Source organism: Halyomorpha halys, unplaced genomic scaffold, assembly GCF_000696795.3.
Source record: "Halyomorpha halys isolate HHAL.00 unplaced genomic scaffold, Hhal_1.1 Scaffold949.1, whole genome shotgun sequence".
Taxonomy (NCBI): Eukaryota; Metazoa; Arthropoda; class Insecta; order Hemiptera; family Pentatomidae; genus Halyomorpha; species Halyomorpha halys.
The window spans coordinates 512,882-519,828 of record NW_027109590.1 but is presented as its reverse complement, the minus strand read 5'-3'; the positions used below and the strand labels follow the sequence as shown (position 1 = coordinate 519,828).

The window sequence follows — 6,947 nt, the reverse complement described above, 5'->3', positions numbered from 1 at the left end:
TATTTGGATTTAGATAAATGCTGCACGAAGAACGTACAATGAGAAAAATATATACACGTTATAGAAATAATAATATATACTAGTTTTTAAAACTATTATAAATATCCACAACTATTTCAAAATATTATATAAGTATATGTAGACATTAGGTTGATCAGAAAACCTGTATATACTTAAACCATAGACAAATATCTCTTAAGCTGACGTTTTATTTAAATATTTTAAAACATGCTGTGTCAGGTCACTGTCGTAAAAACCTTTGTCAGTCGAAAGCCAGATTGAAGACAATTTATGTCAAACTATTTTTTTTTTTTTTTTTTTTTTTTTTAATAGGCATGCATAGCCCAAATTAAAACCGCTAAGTACTGCTAGAGTAAACATACATGAATCCAGACAAAAATTATTTTTATACATTAAGAATTTATTTATTTAAATTTTGATATATTATTTTAGTTTTAAATACTTAATTGGGTTAAGGCGGTAGCCTAAAAAAGGTACAGCACCAAATTGATAAGTAGATGTCTGTGAAAATTTGTATACGTGTAACTGTTAAATGTAAAGTTAATAAAACAAGACCACTAGATTAAATTCTTATTAATATGATCACCTTTTATTAAATTGTCATTGTATTCTTTTCTTTGGCACTTTTATTGTGTGTATATATTTAAAAATTACTAATTCTTAAATCAGAATGCTATTTAGTTTATTTGCTAATTAATATCATTATGGAAGAGATGGCGAGTTTTTTTTTTATTACTTTTTATTCTATTTTTTAAACATAAAAGACTTCAGTTGATACTGATATTTTAAAGGGTGATTATAAGTAATTATAATTACAGTATTAGTTTGATTACCAAGTACATATTTTTTATTTTACCACCCTTCAAATAAAACTAATTCTATCTCTAATGAATCTACTTTATATGTACAGTCTATAATGTAAATTGTCAATTAATTGTTCAGCCTCCACTGGCTCACTACCAGTGATGCGGCGAGAGGGATGCGCTGGGATCTTTTGAGCTCTGCTCTAACCCTTACCCGTGGGAGTATTCATTTATTTATTTTATTCTTATTTTATTCTAGTATGAATGAGATCATTTATCACTATTACCTATTGCCCACAACTGTGTGGTAATATCAGTAATAAAATAAATAAAAAGTATTTAAAAAAAATTGTTAATTAAATTAAATTAATTCATTATTGCGTTTTTGTTGCTAGTTACAATCTCAGACCGTTAGTTACTTGTTTTTCTACTGAAGCATTCCAATTAATCTCGAGAACACATTCATCATGACTAATTAGTGTATGCCATAAAAATTTTAATATAAATATTTTTTATGGTATTGGTTCATCAAATTAAATATTGTCTTGCTGATTAAACGGTTATTGCAGTGATGAATTTCAAAGTAATGACTACTATTGATTTCTTTTTTAGTATTCAAGCCCTCTCGTCACGATGAAGAGGCCGCAGTGGAAGGGGCTGATTAATTATCGAACAGCTTTGGTCCGGGTCTTTGAAGAGTTTTTTAAAAACTATAATTTTTTTCAGCCTGGTTAATACAAATCTATAGGATTCATGATTATTTTTAAAAATTATTTTTTTATTTAGTTTAAACTTAATTCGCTTTGGTCATAGAAGAATAGAGTCAGTGAATTGTCTTGAAATGAAACTATTAATTAATCTACTAACAGTGAATTCAGCTCTTTTAAATTGGATTTTTGTTTATTTTTAATGTTTCTGTATTTATTTTAGGCATCTAATCTTAATTGATTAAGGAAAGATGACTAGTATACTGCAACTGAATATTACTGACATATTTTCAATGATAATTATTATTAATACATAAAAAGTTAATAATGAATTGTTCTTACCGAGTGCTTTATGAAATAAATTATAAAGAAGTATGGGAGTTATAAATTCTTTTCAGGCCTTTTCAATGTGCGCTTGTTATAAATTATTCTACAAGCTATTTTCAACAGGACACCTTTGAATAAATGGTTCTTTCTACTCCCCTGATCCTGTTGTTCATGAATCCCCAAATTACTGACAATTATTAATCGGATAACTGAAATATTTACTAAATTTTTTTGAGTTGTTTAGTTTCTTTAAGATATCTTAAAATTATTTCCCAAATCGAATCTGCATTCATAACTTTTTTTATTAGTATAAAAGTAATAACAGGGGCTTTAATGCCTGTTTGCTAAGGCTTGAGCCTTGGCCAGGCACCTAATTTCTTATATGGTGATTTTTCATGAATAAAAGTTGCTCTAAGCTCGTTCTTGGAAAATTCAAAAGTTATGATTAAAATAAAATATCAGACAACAATTATATGTCAAGAATATAAATTCCTAAAAAAAAAAAAATATTTTTCCTTATTTCCTGAAGTTAATTGTCAAATCTTTTTACAGTTTAAATTTATTCATATTTCATTACTAGTAAAAGTGTGATATGGTTAACGATTTCAAATAAACATAATTGCAGATGATCTAGTAGAAGATTTTTATTTTTAATTCACATTTAAACATTAGGTTAGACCAACCTCTGGTTAGAGACGACTTAATTTCACATTGATTTACGGAGTTTAATCAAAATCGCAAAAGCCATTTTTTTTGTAAACGGTAAAACTGCAAAATTTTATATATTTTTATTTTAATTATTATATATTGTATATATTATTATTATATTTTAGATATAATATATTCCGGTTGGTAGATTTCAACGAAAAAGTTGCTATAACATCTCAGTAGCTTTAAATATGTAATATCAGTTTCTTAGGGTCCTCCGTAGGTCAGGTGGTAAGGCGTAGGTCAATCAATCTGAAATCTGCGGGTGGCGCCGGTTAGAATCCGGCCTTGGGCGTTGCCTTTTTCATTAGTGGTGGTCCCACAAAATGAAAAACTTGACCCTACACCATGGTTAGAATAGATAAGCCCCGCAGTATAAGACTTCAATGGAAGTTTTGGGCTGACAAGAGGAAAAAAAATCAGTTTCTTATGGCTCTTCGCTTTTGAGCTAGGCCTTTCACTGACCATTTTGCGAGGCTTGGTTATATGGACATAAGCAGGGGGGTTAGAACGTGTATTTACGTCAAAAACTTGAATTCAAAATTTGCAATAATTCCCTTTACTTCATAATTTATTTTTTGGTAAGTGAAATATGATGTAAGTATAAATAAGAAATATGTATTGCTTAGATGTGTTACTTATAGAAAAGATATGGTTTTGATTGCAGCAATGGGTTACAACCCATTGCTGGGGACACCCGTATTATCTAACATGCAGAGTAGGGTGATAAATAAATGTAGGTAAGTGAAAGTAAAAATTACAAAAGGATGTTACTTTTTTTTTTTTGTTTGGTTGCTCGTTTATTATTTAAGATTGACTTTGAGGTCACGAACCTTCGCATGTCACCAGTGAATATTATTGGACTTTTTCATCACGCATCTTCCGCCTCGTACTACACCGATGTTAGGTAGATAATATTAATATTCATATATTTTACTATTTTTATTAGTTGAGTATCGATTTTTAAAATTATTTGCGAGATGTTAATAATGAAAAACAGTTTGGAGATGCCGAAGCAAAGCTTTCATAAATAAAAGGATAAAATAAATGAAATCCGTGCTTGATATAACTGTTCTAAAATATATATACATATTATTTATAGAATATGTTGCTGGTTTAATTATACCTCCTTAGTTACACAAGGTCCAGATATCAATAATTATATAACGGTATACGAAGCAATAGTCATTCCTATATTTGAAAGTTGGCCACCCCTGGTGTAGAACATGCCAATCGGATTGGATTGGTAAAAGGGCCCTGATAAAGTCCGGAACTGGGAAGATTGGATGGTATCAGTATATTTCCATCTCCTAACGTGGAATGCCCAACAAGCTTAGGTCTTGGAATGTTTTGTACAATAGTTTGTCGAAGTTAAAAGATTGTTTAGATGAATCATTTTTAATTTTAAGTATCATAAATTTATATTGTGTGATTTTTGGGTCTTTCTTTGTATTGAAGTCGGTGCCAACAGTTATCAAAAAAACAAACGACTATGATTTGATAGTTAATTTTTAAAAAATTAACAAAAATGTAAATTTTTGCGCGAACACTTAGATACTACTACTAGTACTATTTTGTGCACTATACAATTTTCGAAGGTACTCTAGTACTCGATAATTGAAAGTTCTTTTCATGGTTTGAATAACTCGAAAATTGGCTAAATTTGAAACTAACAAAAAAATAAAAACGCAATTACTGGACAATCTGGTCTTAAGTCATAATTATTTTCATCCCAACGACGGTACAAATTAGTACAGATTATTTTCGTAAAACATTTATGAGTACTCTACATCAGACGTTCAAAAGCATATCCTAGAGACGGTGCGACCGAATAATAACACTTTCTCAAAATATTACAAAAAACATTACAATTAAAATTAAAATTTACAATATTAAAATATTGTGGATACAGTGCATTAGAGTATTTAATTTGCAGTCTTTTGTCTTTTTATACATATTCAACTGCTCTAAGGATAATTTTGTCACTTGTAAATTTTTTATTTATTTATTTTTTCTAATGGACAGAAATAGGGTATATGTATAGGGGTATTGCGAATATTTTTTAGCCTTAGACGGGTACCGCAGTGACAAAAGTATGGGGACCGGCTCAGAACGTTTAAAATAATATAATTGAATTCGTACAATTGTTTACGAATATACATTCTGTTAAACATTTACTCATATTTAAAAAAAATATATAGTGAATTTATGCAGGATCTCTCTTTATTTTGTTTACATTTATTATAAATTGAAAGCTGTAAACCACCGAACATTGTAAATTCTGATTGAAAGAAATTTAATTGCCTATATAGATCCTTTTTAGACCATTATTAGTAATGGAAGAATGAATGGTTTTTGTATTACAGTTGTTATAGAAAACGGTTAGTAAAGTGTATAGAGACATGAGATATTTTATTTACCGATTTTTATTACACATTATTACTTTATATTTTAATCATAAATTGTTATTTATCGCTGTATACTAAATAGGTATTGTAAACAATTAAATCTTTCATTAATCTAATGTGCAGATACAGATAATAATGTATGTTTTATTTTAACTAAATGAACTAATTGATATCAAACTTTCAACTATGTTCATTTGATTCGTAATCATCCTCAAATCTAGCAATAATGGTGATTTTTTTACTTTTTTTGTGTGGTGGACCCAAGGAAGCAATCTTTATTCCATTTTACACAGCCTAAAATTGTTTGATGAACTGCAAGATAACCCACTCTTCTTGCATTAGTTGAAGTGCATACGGTAAGCGTATCAATTATTGACAGGATAACTATTGTTTTTAAATATTAACCCTCTGGTGAAAACTTGTTATAATTTTGATCTGATTGTTAGCACCAGACTCTTGATATTTAAAAACATTGGTTGTAACTAGTGCGCTTACCATGATAATATCGATGGCTTACTTCACAGTGGTGAACTATTACAACTTTTAATTAATTTTTCTAAAAGAGAGAACCTTTAATTTTTCCCTGAGAAAGAACCCTGTATTTTTCATAAAGTTAGTGGAAAAGTGTTACTTATTTTAATGTCAACCGTGTTTAATTATTTTATCTCTGTTTATTTTGAAAAGATTAGAATTCTACCAATGGATGGTTTCTCTAGCACTCCACTTTAACAGAGATAAAATTTACTAAATGTATTATAATGTACAGTTGTAAATAGCAATAAATGAAGAAAAATAAATTTTGAAAAGTGAATTTTTTCTATTCTCTATCTCTCTTTCTCCCTTCTGCTCACGTGGATCCTCCTCTAATTAAACTCAACACACACTCATAATCGTTGGTAATTTTTTATTTTATATTTCGACAGAAAGTTCGCCTATCTTTCACACCTCTTCTACTGCATTTTACTATCGTTAATGAAATAATCTCTTTTTGTGGATTTGTAAATTAATTAATTTTTTTTTATTTATTGAAAATATTTCTTTTGTTAGATGTTGGTGACAAAATACTAGTAGTTAGTGCCGAGCTGATGATATCAGTTTAGCCCAGTGGTTGAGGACTTATCTGCTCGCTATAGCTCCTGTCGGTTGCCAACAGATTAATTCTGGGCGTGCTAAGCCGGAATCAAACCCTATTGTGGCTGAAGTGCTCCCTTCAGTTCACTCATCACCGCTCTCTGAAATTCAGCTCTGGCCTTATTGATTTTTTTCATTTCGCGGTATATTTCAATGTCCTTATATTTCTTGATATTACGCTGAAAAACATCAATTTCAATTAAACATGCTTATTTATAATTACCATTACATGGGCAAAAACATAAATAAATAAAACCCAGACAACGTTTACCTGGTGCAATAAATTTATCGTTGGCAATCTTCACAGTTGTTGTAATTACCAATTTTAAATCTGTAAAAATTGTGAGTGAAATGTCAATTTTTTTAATAATGCCTATGCATTATAATAAGTAATATATATTTTGTCCTTAAAAGGGACTTTTAATTAAAAGTTAAATAAGTAAATAAAGGCAGCACATGAGCTAAAAATGTAACTTCTTTTAAAATATTATATATTTTGAAGTCAAGAGTTGGGTTTGGCAGTCCGAAAGTAGAGACGCCCACTGTACAGACCATATTTATGTATATGAGGAAGAATTAGGGTTTTAATAATGCAAATCATACCATACATTATTTAACCTGTTGCTAAGGGTATAACATATTTTGTACTTATTGTTTTCTGTTCAAGAAAATAAGCCCATTTGTTCATAATTTCAATATAATATAAAATAAATACCGGTAACAAAAAAAAAGATGTCATTTATGAAATTACCTTCAACCCGTGATCCCACCCGCTCACTAATGAATAAGTTCAATCAGCATATTAAAACCCTTCTTCAAAATAAATTCATTAACCGTCCCAC

The 6,947-nt window shown here is 29.2% G+C and overlaps 1 protein-coding gene and 1 long non-coding RNA gene across 5 annotated transcripts in view; one reads left to right on the top strand and one right to left on the bottom strand.

Moving 5' to 3' along the window:
• Positions 1-6,947, top strand: part of OtopLa (Otopetrin-like a) — a 331,346-nt gene that overhangs the window by 27,244 nt on the left and 297,155 nt on the right. The gene's annotated exons all lie outside the window — the stretch shown is intronic.
• Positions 6,030-6,947, bottom strand: part of LOC136795858 (uncharacterized) — a 28,215-nt gene continuing 27,297 nt past the window's right edge. Inside the window, exons 2-3 of the long non-coding RNA XR_010843542.1 lie at positions 6,377-6,436; positions 6,030-6,284 (exon numbers count right to left, since the gene is read on the bottom strand). This is a non-coding gene — a long non-coding RNA (uncharacterized lncRNA). The remainder of the gene's footprint in view (positions 6,285-6,376; positions 6,437-6,947) is intronic.